Raw genomic sequence first — 15946 nt, forward strand, 5'->3', positions numbered from 1 at the left:
GGTATTAATAGTTTAATTGTTTCTGTGATGACAAAAGTGCTGTTAACATGTGAATGAATGACTGATAAAACATTTACTAAGTGCTTACTATATGTAAAGTTTTGTGCTAAGTGTTAGGGATAGGAATAAAAGAAGCAAAATTATCCTTGTTCTTAAGGAGCTCACATTCAATAAGAAAAACACACAAAGGAAGTTTCAGATTGAAATCAGATGGAAAAGCCCTGGGGTTCTCAGCATGCAACAGCAAAGCAGATGGTGGTATATCTTCTTTATTCTCATTCTACAGAGAAAGCCATATCCATTTCTGATGGTGAACCATTTGACAATGCCAAGGACTCTGATGATAAGAGAGTTCTTTTTCTTGTCTTTAGTAGCTGAGATGGTTAGCACCTGAGACATTGTTCCCAAGGTATAACTATACAACTACAAAAAAGTTGTATCCATAAATGATCTATGCAGAAGCTAAATAGGAAGTGGCGTGGGTGATCTGTAGGTCACTGACATTCCCAAGATTATTGAATTTACTTTCCCATCAGTGATAGTAAGTGGTTGTTTTTGATGGTATCAAGTTTAGTAGGTCCCTTCTCCACAAAATAATAACTCACATTTACATTGCTCTTTAAGGTTTCTGAAGATACAGACGCATATATACATATATATACACATATGATATTTAAAATTTATAACAATAAACTATATATTTATAATGCATATATGCATAAATATGTATTATTTCATTTTATAATCACAATAACCTTGAAAAGTAGGGGCTGTTATTGCCATTTTATAGGTAAGATACACAGAGCGTATCTTAAATAATTTGTTCAGGATCAGTAAATTAGTAAGAATATGAGTTAAGGATTCAGATCTAGATCTTCTTGACTTTTAATCCTGTGCTCCATTCTCTATTATATTTTTACTTCCTCTGATGTAACATAAAAACTATCCAATATTATAAAAGTATAACTTATAAAACTTATTTGATATTTTTATGCCTTCTAAAATTTAGAACTGGAGACAAAATTCTGTTTGATAAAGTTCTAGTCACTATGACTGAATATTTAGTAGTCATGACTCAAGCTGGAGTTTAAGCCCAGAAAAAGGCTGGAGAAGTTTAAGTCCAGATTGAAATGAAGTGGGATGGATAAGCTATATGGTTGAGAGGGTACAGACAAGGGGCTTGGCCAGAAAACCGAATTATTATGTGTTATGTGGAGAGTGGCTGAATAGGGCAGTATATTTGCATATAACAATATTCCAAAGCTATCCAAATGAGGTGAATTTTTGCTGATTTAAAAAAAATTATTGTGAAAGGCAGTTAACAGTGTGCCTTAGTGATTATTAGCAGGTTGCCTGCTTAACTCGGGCAATATAGTCTAACCTTAAAATGATCCCATCTCTTGAGACATTTGGAGTACTGTTAGTATATCTGCCTTTGTCTTGAAAACTCTGAGTCAGAAGGAAGGGAGATTTATTTGAAGCAAATGGAAGAGTCTTTAGATTTCTGGGAGATAGTTTCCCTTTTCTCCTCCTATCTTCCAACCTTACACCAATATGTCTTTGAAGACTCCATGGTCTGATTTGTTTTTTGGCAAAAGATCATGAGAGGGATGAGAGCTATGGCAGACATATATATTGGTATTTTATTTATCTTTAACAATCATCTGTGCTTTTGATCAATCATTATGCTAATAAACTAATGATTCTATGAATGAATGAATATGTCTGGGCCAGGAATGGGCAGGGGAAGGCTTATGGATGTGGATTTAGATGATTTATACCTATTGGGATGAGATACTAGAAAAGATCAAGAACTTAAAACCACCCCAAAACAGGAGTAGAATAAAGTATTTTTAAAGTGTTCACTATGTACAAAGCACTATAGAATGGTACAAAGTCTATAAGACACAAATGGAAGAAACAGGTTGAGAAGAAAGCATATAGTGGCCATAATAGAAGTCCTAGAATCCATAAGTCTGAGAAGTAGGCTGAGGAGGAGACTTTTGATAGAGGCTTGGAGCAAATTAAAGGATTAAATGAATGGTTGGCTCTCAAATAAGGGCATATGGTGCTTTAAAAATCCAAGTTTATATTTGCCTAGGTGGTGGGAGTGATTGAGAACATTTAAGAATGTCCTGATGCAGAATAATCCACATTAAACTGATTATATCTCTTAACTTCTGTTGAATTACATTCCCTAACTTCAGATAGCCCTTTCCCTATGATTTCCCTTTCTCTCAAATCTAATGGTGTAGCTGGTTAGTTTTACTGTGTATTGGTTGTTGTTTGTCCTTTGTTCTTGAAAAGGACCATGGCAACACGAAGTTGACACCATGACTTTCAATTGGATTTAAGTGAGGAAGAATGTGTAAAATCACCAGCCTCACCCTCTCCTCTGGAACCATTTGGGTCCAATAGTAATACATATTAGGACAATTGCAGATGGCCTTGCTACAAGCTACACAGCTAAGGAATAAGCTGAGGCATGGGAAGTACCATTGAAGTCTTGAAAACAGAGTTTCTGTCTTTGCAGAAAGAATTGCTTCCTTTTTCTATTCTTGATGTTGGGGGTACCTGAGATTCAGTGAGAGTAGAAAAAATTCCATGTGGAAAATGAAAAAAAATACTTTGAATTTGCTTCTGAGGAAAAAATTACATTATCTGAGATAAATTAATTGGAAAAGTTTAATGTGAGCTGAAAATTTCTTGAAGATATCAATGATTAAACAAGAGATTTTAAACTCAGAAGCAAATTCAAAGTGTTTTTTTTTTTTTCATTTTCCACATGGAATTTTTTTTTATGCCTTTACTCAAATATTATGTGAATGAGCCCAAATTCATTTGAGATACTTTTCAAAATGGTGAACTGGTGCTTAGTTATATAACTCCCAATAGCAACATCCTGATAATGGATAAGATACAGCTTGTTGGACCTTTGAGATACTAACCTATTCCAGTCATTTAAATTTCAACTGTGCCACAGGAAATGATAGTCTTTTAGCCTGAAAACAGTAATACATCACTTAGAAGTAAGTATTGAGAATGCATATCTAGGGAGTTATTTACCCACCTACAAGAATTATAGAAGAATTACAAGACTTGAAGAAATCTCAAGAAATAACCAAAGACAAGAATTGCTACTGTTTTTTAATTGCCTCACAAGAGGAGAAATGCTAGAGAAATGGTTATGGCACATTCAGGCCTGTCTCTATTAATAGCCGTGGAAGTGACTGAATTTTTCCCCAGTACAGGTAGAGGGGGCTTGGGTTGACTCTTTGGAGCAAATCCAGTCTTAAAACGACTATTAGCCTATTGGTTAAGTTGTCCTTTTGTTTGTCACACCTCATCTACTTCGGAAACCCTTATCTATTTTGCTCTAAGGCAGTAACATATCTCAATCACTTCAAACTCAGGAGAATTTATCCTATTTTTAAAGACTTTCCAGGAAAGTTATTACACATTTACACTGTGTACTACTCCTTAGTACAAGGAACTTCTTTCTTAAATCAATGATTATATACTATACTCATTTCTTTTTGCTTTGTTTCTCCTAATATCAATGGTCACAGTGTTTTCTTTAATTTTCCTTATCTAGCCAAACCTCCTTTATTCAGTATTGAATAATTCAGAATTTCTGATAATTCAGACATGGCTTAGGCTGAAAACCACTTATTAGAGAACAGATGATTTTATTAAGGACATCAATATTGTTCCCCCATGAAAGACTTTCATGCCTCATTTTGTGTGGAGGTTAACTTGGATTTTCACTTTTCAGTGGGAGATTTCAGCTAGATCCTCCAAAACTAGAAAGACTCTTAGCCTGATTCTATACATTGTATGTCTACCATCTAGGGGATCTGTATCTGAAGTATCTGAAGGAGTTTCTAAAGAGGAAGTCCCTGGGACATTCGAGCCTAGCTGATGAATTCATTTTGGCCATGGTAACTCAATGAGACAGATATTGAGTTATAAATGTTTTCTAATTCACCATACCTGATGAATAGAAGTGACAATAATGGAAATGAGATCACATAGTCATGAATTTAGAGATAAAAGGAACCTTAGAAACCATCTCTCTAGTGTGACTCCCATATTTAAATTTAAAGAAACTGAGGACTTAGAGGGTTGAATTGACTTATTTAAGCTTTCATTGGTTTTAAGTGATAGAGATAGGTTTCAAACCTACATCTTATAATTTAGGATCCAGTTTTATTTCCAATTTATGAAGTCACTTTTCATGAGAAAGATTTAATGAATTGTTTTTCAGAAATTTTGTGAGAATGAATTAGTATGTAAACAAATGATATGCTCATTAAAATACTCTTTAATCATTAAGGTATTTGTGGAGTGACTTAGCAAAACTTTGCCAGCATGGCTCAACTTAATGTATATATTTGAAATATTATATGAATTTAATTGTATTGTTTTAAAAGTATTTTATAATTCAAGTTGTTCACTAGTCAGTTAACTTTAATCTTCTGACTTCTAGACTATTATGTTTCCTATGATACTATGTGGTCTTTAATGTTTTTTGCCTGCAATTTCTTAGTCCTTCAATCAACTTGATTTTACCTTGAATCTTTTGAGTTTTTCAATCAATCATCTGACATAAAAACTTTATAACAGTAACAAGAGCTAGTATTTTAAGTTTTGCAAAGTGTTTTATGAATATTATCTCCATTAATCTCCTCAACAATCCTTTGAAATAAATGCTATTTAATTAAGGGCTACATTTTGTGCTAAATTAAGATATCTTAAGTAGCATAGGAGTTTAGAGAAAGAGAAGACCTGTCAAGATTCATATCCTTGTAATGGGGACTCAGAATTGGGTACAATATTTTAGTAAGGGTTAGATTCAAATTGAGTATGATGCAAAGAAATTACACAGGCATATAATTTTAATGGAATTCTGCCAAGAGCTTTTAGGCAAAGAACTTAATATTTAAACTGATCGGGATCTCATTACATAAGATGCAAGTATCTTTTCTTTTTATCCCTTGTCCAATTTGCTACTTTCATCATAGCTACAGGGCTCCTCAAGAAGATATTGAACTTTGCATGGTTTAAATAGCAAACGAAGTTATGAGAAAACAAGCAATATAGATGACAAATGAAAAGGAATAAAATTCAATAGTCAGCCAAACTAAAAAACTTTAGATCTTCGCTGGGATTCCATCTTTACTACTCACATTTAGATTTTTTGGTGCTTGCCTGGTACACTTAACAATTTATTTTCACATTGTTATTTCCTGTCTATAATGAAATGAAAATGGGCACATTTACTGGCAAGCATTATGGAAGATTAAACTGAAAGCAAGACAAGGTCTATTATGATGAAAAATGCCAGACCAAAAAATAGTTGACTGGTTATTTTAGATAATCCTAACTGATTATTATAATAAATACATAGCTGTTCTGATTCATTGTAAGAAGTAATTGAATTAATTTAAAAATAATTTAATGTCCCCTCCCCCTTGACCTGGAATATGTAACAATAATAGTCACTCACAGTGATATAGATCTGTACAGTCTATAAAGTGCTTAGCTTCCAGAAGCCAAGGCATACAAGTACATTTTCCTGATGAAGAAAGTGAAACTCAGAGAGATGACATGGCTTGCTCTAGGTAATGGGGCTAGTATATGATAGAGATGGGGATGATCAAATCATGGGATTTAGAGTTAAAAAAATAATGAGAGACTCTCTAGTCTCTCATTTTTGTATGTATCATGGTCCATGGATACATAGAGTTTTTCTCATAGTAAGATTTTTTTTTTTAATGAATAAAATAGAATGCATAGAATTACAAAGGAAAATAAGTGTTAGTGAAAATAAAAAGTTCATAGACTTTCCATGAAACCTTTAGAGTTTATGAACCTGAGATTAGAAACTTCTAAATCTTGTACAATTCTTTTATTTTCTAGATGAGGAAACTAAAGCAGAAAGGTTACACAAATTCACTGAGCAAATAAGGACAAAGCAATAGCACTAAGATAATAAACAGCAGATTTCAGATATGAACCTAGGCCTTTTGATGCCAAATCTTTCTACCATACCACATTTCCTTGGATTTGGGTTTCCTGATTCTGAGTCCCATAGTGGGAGCAGGAGCAGTAGCACTAGTAGTAAGAGGAGGAGAAAAAGGAAGAGGAAGAAAAAGAGGAAGAGAAAGAAAAAGCGGAAGAGGAGGAAGAAGAGGAGGAGGAGAAAGAGGAAGAGGAGAAGAAAAAGGTGGAAGAGGAAGAGGAAAAGTAATAGTGGTAGTAGTAACCATAACAATGATAATATCTAGTGGCATTTATATAATATTTTAAAATTTGGAAAGTGTTTTAGAAATATTACATCATTTTATTCTCAAAATAAATCTTTGAGGTAGATGCTACTATTATTCCAATTTTACTCATGAGAAAACTGAGGCAGTAGAGACTAAGTATCCAAGGTATATAACTACTACATTTCTGAGGCTGGGTTTGAACTCAGATCTTCCTCACTCTAGATCAAGTACTTTATTATATCACCTAGCTACCTCATGATCTTTGCCACAGTCTTTCATATTTCTTAATAATTTGGTAATTATTTTTTATATTTGAATTTTAAGGAAAAGGAAAACATGTCATAAATTTCAAGTAATAAATATAAACACTGGAGTTAAGTGCAAATACCCTGGTAATCTTTTGGCTGCCACATTTAATCTCACCTGGGCCATCAAGTTGACCATTCTACACATTATTCCTTAATATAGGTTTTACTACTATACAGCATTTCTGCTTTGACTGTTTGTAACATAATGGGTATGAATTCCATTTTCCTTGTTTGCCACTCTCACCCCCTTTTAAAAAAAATAATTTTCTTTTTACTCCTCTCACCCCAAATGATAGAGCTCTGAACTTTGAATCAGGAAAACTCTAGTTACTTAATAGCTGGACATTTTGCTTAGACTTCTCTTTGCCTCCTTATTTATAAAATTAGGAGTTTATAATCTGTGCTAGGTCCCTTCTAATTCTAAATCTATTATTTCATTTTTTTCTTGTGAGTTTTGTGCCTTAGTTCCCTTCTATGAGGAATGTTCTTGTGAACAAACGATCGATTAACCTCTTGCTTTTGCTAGGGGCTTTCACTTGGGGTCACTTCATGTCTGCCATTTTAAAAACCTAATGAGAGAACTAGGTCTTAAGTCTTCACCTCTAAAATGATAGGAGCATATTCTTGAGTACTTTTTAGATCTAATGCTTCTTTGACATCTTATTTTTTGAAGACCAACGAAGCTTATCAGATGGCTGTTGTACCTGAGGACAAAAGAACTGTAGTTCTATGTACAAGGAAAGTATCTTGTAGGCAGTGGTGTAAAGGGTAGTGAATTTATTGTAATATGAACATTATTTAGAGACTTAAGTCTCATAAGCAATTGTTGGTCTATTTATTAGCTTTAGGAAATTTGCTTTTTTGAAAGGAAGATAATCATGAAAAAACTCATGAAAAACTTTATGAGAAGCAGTCTTATCTTTTGTGACTGATAATGAGAAAATAACCTTTTGAACCAAAATGCAGTAGTGAGAAGATTTTTGGAGACTGATTATTATCATTTTTTTGAAAGTAAGAACTTTTCAACTCAAAGGTTTGACTAAAAGTAGAGAAAAAAATCTTTTTGAAAAAATCATTTTATTGTAGTTTAAATATCTTAAAGGTGGAGCCATTTATGGCTTTTGTTTCAATTTTTTGTTTTTGATTAGTCAAGAGAATTTTTTTCAATCAATCAAAAAGTATTTATTGAAATTCCTACTATGTTCTAGGTACTGTCTATGTAGATTTATATGAGTAAGACAAATAATATAAAAGGAAGAGAAGTTTGGATCAAACAATAATATGATTTAGAACATTGTCCATTGGTTATAAACAATATATATATTTTTTGCTTAACTGCCATCTTTATGAGAAGAGAGGGAACAGAGGAAATAGTCGCAGCAGAATAAAACCATCTCAGCATAAAGATTGAGACCTATTTTAGATGATTGATGATCCAGCATATTTGTTCAAATTATATAAAATATTCTTTTTGATAACTCTAAACCATAGTACATATACATATATCAATTTTATGTCAAATGTATTCACAGTTCCAAATGAATTAGTTATTTTACAATGAAATTGCAGGCATTTAAGGAATGATTTATTTAAAGATTTTCTCCCTATGCATGATCCAGTTTACCTTGTTATCTTGCAAACTTGGGAGATAGAGTGGATTCTTAATACAACTCAACTGCATTGAGTAGGCTATTTTAAAAAGTATTTAAACTAGAAGAAAAAATCAAAATAAATCAAAATGTCACAAGAAGAAGAGGCAAGTTTTCAGAGAAAACAATTAAATTATTAATACTTGGATAGCTTATATGGAGGGTTTTTTAATTCTTTAAAAATATATAAAGACTTATTGGATATATTCTAAAGCAGACAGGCGAGGGAATTCTAATAAGATGTAGAATTTTGCACATGCTGTCAAACACTGGTTAGCACTGATGAAACAATTTTCTTTTTCTCCTTATTTTAAAATCTTTGTTGCAAATAATAGCTCACTGAATACAGTTTTTTTTATATTCTCAAACCTTAGTTCAAGTGTCTCCCTCTATAAAGCTCCTAGTTCCCAACTTGGTAGGTGGATCCTTAGAGGTTATTTGGCTGCAATTTAGAAAATATTTCTGTAGAGAGAAGGCTGAAGTATGAGGCAAAAGAGCCAAGCACAATTCTTATTGGGCTGTAATTTAAAAAATAACTTCTTCCATCCAGAAAAAATTTTTAAAATGTTATTTGAACAAATAACTTAATTTTCCTGAGCTTAAGCTCAAAAAAATAATATTAATTTTTGGCACAGAAAACCTGTTGAAAAAGTGTGTTTTTGAGTAGTTTGAGATGTAAAGCCTGTCAAATTTTTATCTATATGTCACAAAAGTTACTGCAAACACAACAAATTAACAAATTATTATATTTGTGGAGATCAGTTTCTCTAAAATAAATTGTTTATAAGGAATATGAAATTATTAATAACAGTTTAAACAAAAAAAATAAACATTGGAGATAGAATAACCTATTATAATAAATGTCTTATTGAGTTTCAGGAAACTTGAAATATTTTTCCAAATCTTCTTACAGTGTGTGAGTTTGCTGAATCATTTACGTCTTGATTTCTTGATCTTTAAGTGGATATAACATCTCCTTCCTATATCCCTATTTCACAGCAATAAAGTAAGTATAGATGAGATAGCATGCAAAAGATTGGAGACCATTGAACAACAAATACATTACATTATCATATATGTATAGAGGTAAGAAATTTTGAACATTTTTGAATCATCAGGAGGAAATATACAGATATTGCCAGCAAGAATATCTTTGACAGATGTCCTTGGTCTTTTCACTGGCTTAAATTATGTATTTATTCATATTTTGATTTTTTTCTCAAGATAAAATCATAGTTGACATTCAGTTATGCCTTCTATTCAATAAGCAAAATGTCATTTGGCTTATTCTATCCTTGAAACTTTTTCTAAAATTTTTGTCACTTTTTCCCTGGATATAGGAAAGCCCCTAGTGCTTCAAGTTTCTAAAGAATAACAAAAACTAGCATTTATGTATCACTGTAATGTTTGCAAATACTTCACAAATATTATCTCATCTTATAACAACAACCCCGGGTAGTAGTTATTATTAGTTGAGGAAATGGAAACACTCCAAGGAGCGTTTCACACTGCTACTAAATGTTTGAGGTAGGATTTTGAATTCAGTAGGAACTGAACCATCTAAATTAATTAAAAAGGACATACCTTTACAATATATAGCTTTCTTATCCCTTGTATGTCAGTTTTTCTTTCTCCATGAGAATAAATAATAATAAAACCTCTTATGTTGCACTTCTAATTAATTTAGAGAAATAATAGAGAAATTACTACAGAAGTTCTTTGTAAAGTTGCATGTTTTCACTTGTGCTGATGAAGTAACATTGTAACAACTGGCTGATTATTGATTAATAGGTAGAAATAGATAATCATGCTGATAATAATTTGTTAAGTAACCACTTGAGACATAATTCATGGTCAAAGTCTGGAACTTCCAAAATAAGACCAGGAATAAGTCCCCTGCATGGGATTAATGCCTCTAAGGGAATTAATAAATCCTCAGCATGAGATTAATGCCTCTAAAACCCACTACAAATGTAAAGTACTTATTGGATTTTTAAGCTCCTTGAGGGCCAACACTATTTAAAAAAAAAAAAATCTTTGTATCTGGTCCAGGAATCTGGCATAGAGAGACTGGTAAGTAGATAAAAAGTTTTTGCTAATTAGAGGTGATACTGGTAAGACTCAAACTTGATAGATGAAAGAGGCAGAAACAATGAAATATTAAGCTGAGATGCTTTCAGATTTAAATGAAACATTCTATATGTAAAAAAGGGCCTGAAGTCTGGAAGGCCATATGTATAAGATATTGCTAAGATTAAAATTCATGATGCTATGTTAAGATGAGAGATGGAGAGGAAAGAATCAAAAAGAAATGGAGAAAGAGCTCCCAAACTTCTTAAGGGAATCTCTTTTTACTGCTCATTTTAAGAATCTTTTATTCTGCTTGTGAATGGAAGATGTTGCCCTTAGTAAATCTTTGAATTAGCTCTTTTCTTGATTCTTTTTTGGTTTTTCTTTTACAGAAAACACTTTAACATTTCATCTGTAAATTAAAAGCTGAAATAATCTCAATTAATTTCTCATAGTGGCAAATGGCGACTGAAAAGATGCTCACTCTGTCTTAGTCATAGAATCTAGCATAGAGGAAGGTTTTTGAGAGCAGAGTAAGATGAGACTTGTTTTGACGGGAGAAACTGCAGAAGTGAAACATAATTCTCTTTGAGGGAAAAGGGTATGGAGGCATTAGTGTGTATAATTTCTGAATATGAAGTCTTGGAGAGGGATTCTGTGGAAAGGAGGGGGCTAGAGTGGAGGTAGAGGGAAAGAAAATAAAGGTAGGATTATTATTTCTGAGAGCAGTCTTTTAGTTCTGTTTCCCTGAAGTGATACCATCTCAGGTCTGAATTAGTTCAGTCAGCTGAGCCAGCACCAGAATTGAGACAGATAGCCTGGGGTAGATAGTACAAGATGAATGACTCCTAGGTTCTTAGTAAACCTGGGTAATACTACAGAGTGAATATGTGAACTTGGAATGAAAGTCTATTTCAATATGGTGAGTCCTACAAAAACATTATAAAACCAAGTCAATTAAGTTGACTATTTCATTTTCTCTTAAAATAGTTATAAAACCTTCAATTCATATCCATAAAAAATTTGTTTATACCAAGGGCTTCTTATTTCTAACCTTGATTAATTTTACCTATACTAAAGAAATATCTCTTTTTTCATTTGCCTATTTCGTTTTTACTTATAGCCAACACATATAATCACTTTATTTTATATTACTCCAGACTCACTCTACCAACTTTCACTTTTTACATTTAGAGGAGTGAATGCTATCTCAAGTTCCAGTATTAAATACTCTTTTGGACGATTAACCTTAGCACAGTAGCTTCTAAGACCCTACCACTGTGCTTTTTATTTTCTATCAGCCAGTTAAATAAATTAGATCTTTAAAATGTCATTTATTCAAATGATATAGCAAGAACAGCATTTATTACATATTCCCTTTAAATATAGCAAGTTAGTAGTGTTATTTTCTGCTGTAGAACAACTATATTCTTTCAGGAAGGGCAGAGTTCCTTAGCCTAGGATTAGTAAAATCCTTGGCTCCGAGGATTGTTCCTTCTGAGGCAGAAAGTGGGAGATACTTGATATTTTTTTTTCCTGTCTTAGATCTGAATTCTCTCTTAGTGAGGGACCTCATATTTACTTATGGTGACCAACCACTTAATACTTGCCAGATTGTGAATCTGGGGGAAAAGGTTGTGAGACTATTTTCTGAAGGCACATTCATTGTCTCTTCTAATCTCTTTTGAACTCTTCAAAAGCTCAGACTCCTCCAAAGGTAAGGAATGATTCATTTATCTCACCTTAACATTTCATTGTCTATGTTTTTAGCTCCTCCTACCCTTCAATTTTCCATCTTAGATATCATTTCTATTCATCATACATTAAAAAAATGTATCTACTTTAGCTGTGTAACTCTAAGCAAGTCACTTAACCTCAATTGCCTCAGCAAAAAAAATGAAAAAGTAACAGGTTTTGGGAGAGAGTTAAAAATGTGGAGAATTCACAGCAGGTGTTATCATAGTCACAAAGGCCCTTTATTGATCTGAAAAAGCTTGTGAGTAAAATAAAAAATGATTTTAGCAATGGGTTCAGTAAAGGGAGCTTTTTAAAGGTCAAAGTGTAAAGGGAAGTAAGGTCAGGATTTAGAGTTAGGGAATAATTAGGGAGGGTCCTAGTTGAGAACAAACTGGCATGTGTTATGTCTGAGCAGCAGAATGATAAGACTGAAGGAGTTCAAATTTTCTTTTAGATCTGCTAACGAGATAGTCTCAGAAATTCAGCCTACCTTAGCGTGTGACAACGAGAACAAAATGGGCTTAATTAATTTCTGACAATAGAGAGAGAATGGGCTCCTTAAAATTTCTCCACATCATCATACTATCCCTGCCCAGTGCTGGATTCTGGGGCCATGTACCAAGATTTAAAATTAAAAAAATCACAATCTAACCTGACCTGCCTTCCATCTCCCCCTTTCTTCCAATTAAAAAAAAAACTAGTTTCTACATTCAAGGAAATTAACAATCAGATGAAAAACTCACATTTGTATAGCTCTTCTGAAGGCTTCTGAGGGCAGCTAGGTGATTTAGTGGATAGAGTGCCAGGCTTAAAGTAAGGAAGTCTCAATCTTCTTCAATCTGAATCGAGTTCAAATCTGGCTTCAGATACTAGCTATGTGACTCCTAACCAAATTATTTAACTTGTTTGCCTTAGTTCCATTATCTAGAAAATGAGCTGGAGAAGGAAATGACAAACCATTTTAGAATCTTTGCTAAGAAAATCCCAAATGGGGTCATTAAGAGTCTATTACCTCATCCATAAAGGGAAATAATAATAGCACCTATATCCCAGGGTTATTGTGAAGATCAAATGAGAAAATATTTGTACAATATTTGACAAATCTTAAAATGCTATGAAATGCTAGCTATTATTACTATTGTTTTTGTCTTTGAGGTCTGCTTAATCCACAATGCCTCAACAGGAAGCAGCTAGGATAACACTCTTAAATCACATCCTTCATGAGCTTTTTATAGCTTTAATATGTATGAAATTAGTAGCTATTGGTTGCCTAACATCCATTAAATTGCAATGATATGACCTAATTTACATTAAGAAACATGATAATATCCCCTTCCCATGAATTGAAGGCTCAGTGTCTTTCCTTTTTTTTCAAATTTTTTGCTTCTTCCTTTTCTTCTGAGCATAGGATGTGATGCTCAATTTTTGATATCTATAATTCCAACCAAATGATGTTCTTATTTGTAATGTGTATTTTAAAAATTAAATTGGGATTTGCTAAAAATAGCCTTTTTAATGTTGACTGTGGTTCCTTATGTCTGTCAAATGCCTTGTTATACACAGATTTTATGTCAGATCTATATATAACATAGCTTTTGATTGACATGAAAGTTTGTTGAACATGATTTGATATCATATTATTATATATTCATGCTTTTAGAAAGTTATGGCTTAAAAGAGTAATTTTGTCTCTAATTTTAATACTCTTCACATGTTTTACTCTGCATTAACTCAGGTGTAAATTGTGTGAATAATTATAAAATGAATTTAATTGGAATACTTTACAGAAGGCTATTTTCTGTTATTATTCTTTCCTCCTGTATATATTTCTGTCTTTAAATTCAGAGTTAAAAAAAAAAACCTCAAAATGGCAATGGTATAAATATATGTGTTTATATATTTAAAGAAAGAAGGCCAAAATGAAGCTATGGCCACTCTGACCTTGGCTCTAGTTACACAAATATGATTTAGAATCCCCAAAGTGAAGGAAAGACCCCATTTGTGTGTGCTGTAAATAGGGACATAAGGGAGGAAGTTAAATAAGTATTAAAACTTCATGATGTGAGCTATTGGGATAGAATAAGATGTCTTTCCCCCACTCCAAGTCCCATCTCCTCATCTGTTTTATTCTTCAACCAGATGTCTTCTCATTGCTTCCTTTATCAAAACATGAATCAGTGATGTTATAACATTTATATATCATGACTTTCTAAATCTAGGTCTCCAAGAAAGGTAAGATCTATTTAACATGGAACTTTTCCCATAACTTATTGGTTCCTTGGTCTGTGATAAGCATGGAAAGTGATCAATACATTATTGCTTTTCTAGTGGACCGTGTTTTTGTTGTGTGTAAAGGGACAGCAGGAAAAAACTCTTAGAAATAATGTACTCTAGGTGTTTGCTATATTTCACAGGCATCCCTAAAGATAATCTTAATATTGATGGATCCTGATGGAGATGTTTAAGGATTTAGGAATTGCCATATGTTGGCCAGTTCAATATAACCTAGAAAGACAGTAGAAATCCTTATTCTACTTCTCAGAAAGTCTTTTTGATCTTTACACTAAAATGGCAGTAATTTGGCTTTCTTAGAATCACTGGCTAGATGCTAGTGTTTGGGAGAGTAATAGAGAGGAGCTGATCCAGCATTATGACTCTATAAGGTCCTATGGGGAGAGGGTAGAATCAAGTTTCCCTATTAGGCAAATTCCTGAAAATAGAAAACAGAATTTTAGCTCCATGGAACTAGAGCTTTCATTTAGAATGTAATAAAAGAAAAGCATACTTACCTCTAGTTCTTATTGGCAGGATTTTGGAAAGGTTAATTGGCGCTTTTGCTAATAAAAAAAGTAGTATATGTATGGGGCAATATGGTAAAGAGCAAAAGGTCTAGATTTATGTTTAGAAGACCTGGTTTGAGTTCGATATTTTTATTTCCTAACTGTGTGGTTTTGGACAAAGCAGAATCCCAGTTTCTTCATTTGTAGAAGGGAAGTAATTCTTGCATCACATACCTCATGGTGTTTTTATACAGATCAAATGAGATCATATTTTAAAAAAAAGAACCCTCATAAATTGCAGAGTGCCATGTAAACACTGACAATTATTACATATGAAATCAAAAGAATCAAGTTGGAGCTGTTTGTCTTTTACTGGGTATGAAAATAATTTCCATCCACAATAGCCATGTTTGTTTAAAAGCATAATTCCTAATAAAAAACTATTTCATAAATTGATTTCAATTCAATCCCCCAAACATATTTTTGGCACAACTTGCCATGGGAACTGCACTTTGGTAGACACTATGGTTACAAATATAAAATATGACATAATTGCAGCCCTGTGGCTTTGAGCAATGCTGTCAAATTTAAATGGAAAAAGATCCTGCCACATAGTGACTTAGAAAAACACAAATGAGTATTATCATATTGCATTATATTTTTATTTAGTTAAATATTTTCCAATTGCATTTTGATCTGGTTTGGAACTTGGGGGCTGTCAGATTATAGAATTAATAATAAAATTTGCACCAAGTTTGCATAACATTTTATGAACACCATTTCATTTGAGCCTATAAACAACTCTGTGAAGTAAATAGTAATTGTATTATTGCCCTCATTTTGAATGACTAGGTGATGCTGTGGGGAGATGGTTGGGCCTAAGTCAGGAAAACTCATCTTCCTGAGTTCAAATCTGGTCTTTTACATTTGTTAACTGTGTGTTGATAACAAGTCACTTTACCCTTTTTGCCTTAGTTTCCTTATCTGTAAAATGTTGTTTTTTCCTTTTTTTTTTTTTTTTGAAGAAGAACAATGACTATGGGATAATGTCTTGACTTGTGCATAAATTGAATTCATATGAAGCAGAGTTGCACAAAGTGGTTAGATTCATTCTTTCTTTCAGCGTCATT

This window comes from Antechinus flavipes, chromosome 3, assembly GCF_016432865.1.
Source record: "Antechinus flavipes isolate AdamAnt ecotype Samford, QLD, Australia chromosome 3, AdamAnt_v2, whole genome shotgun sequence".
NCBI classification, from domain to species: Eukaryota; Metazoa; Chordata; class Mammalia; order Dasyuromorphia; family Dasyuridae; genus Antechinus; species Antechinus flavipes.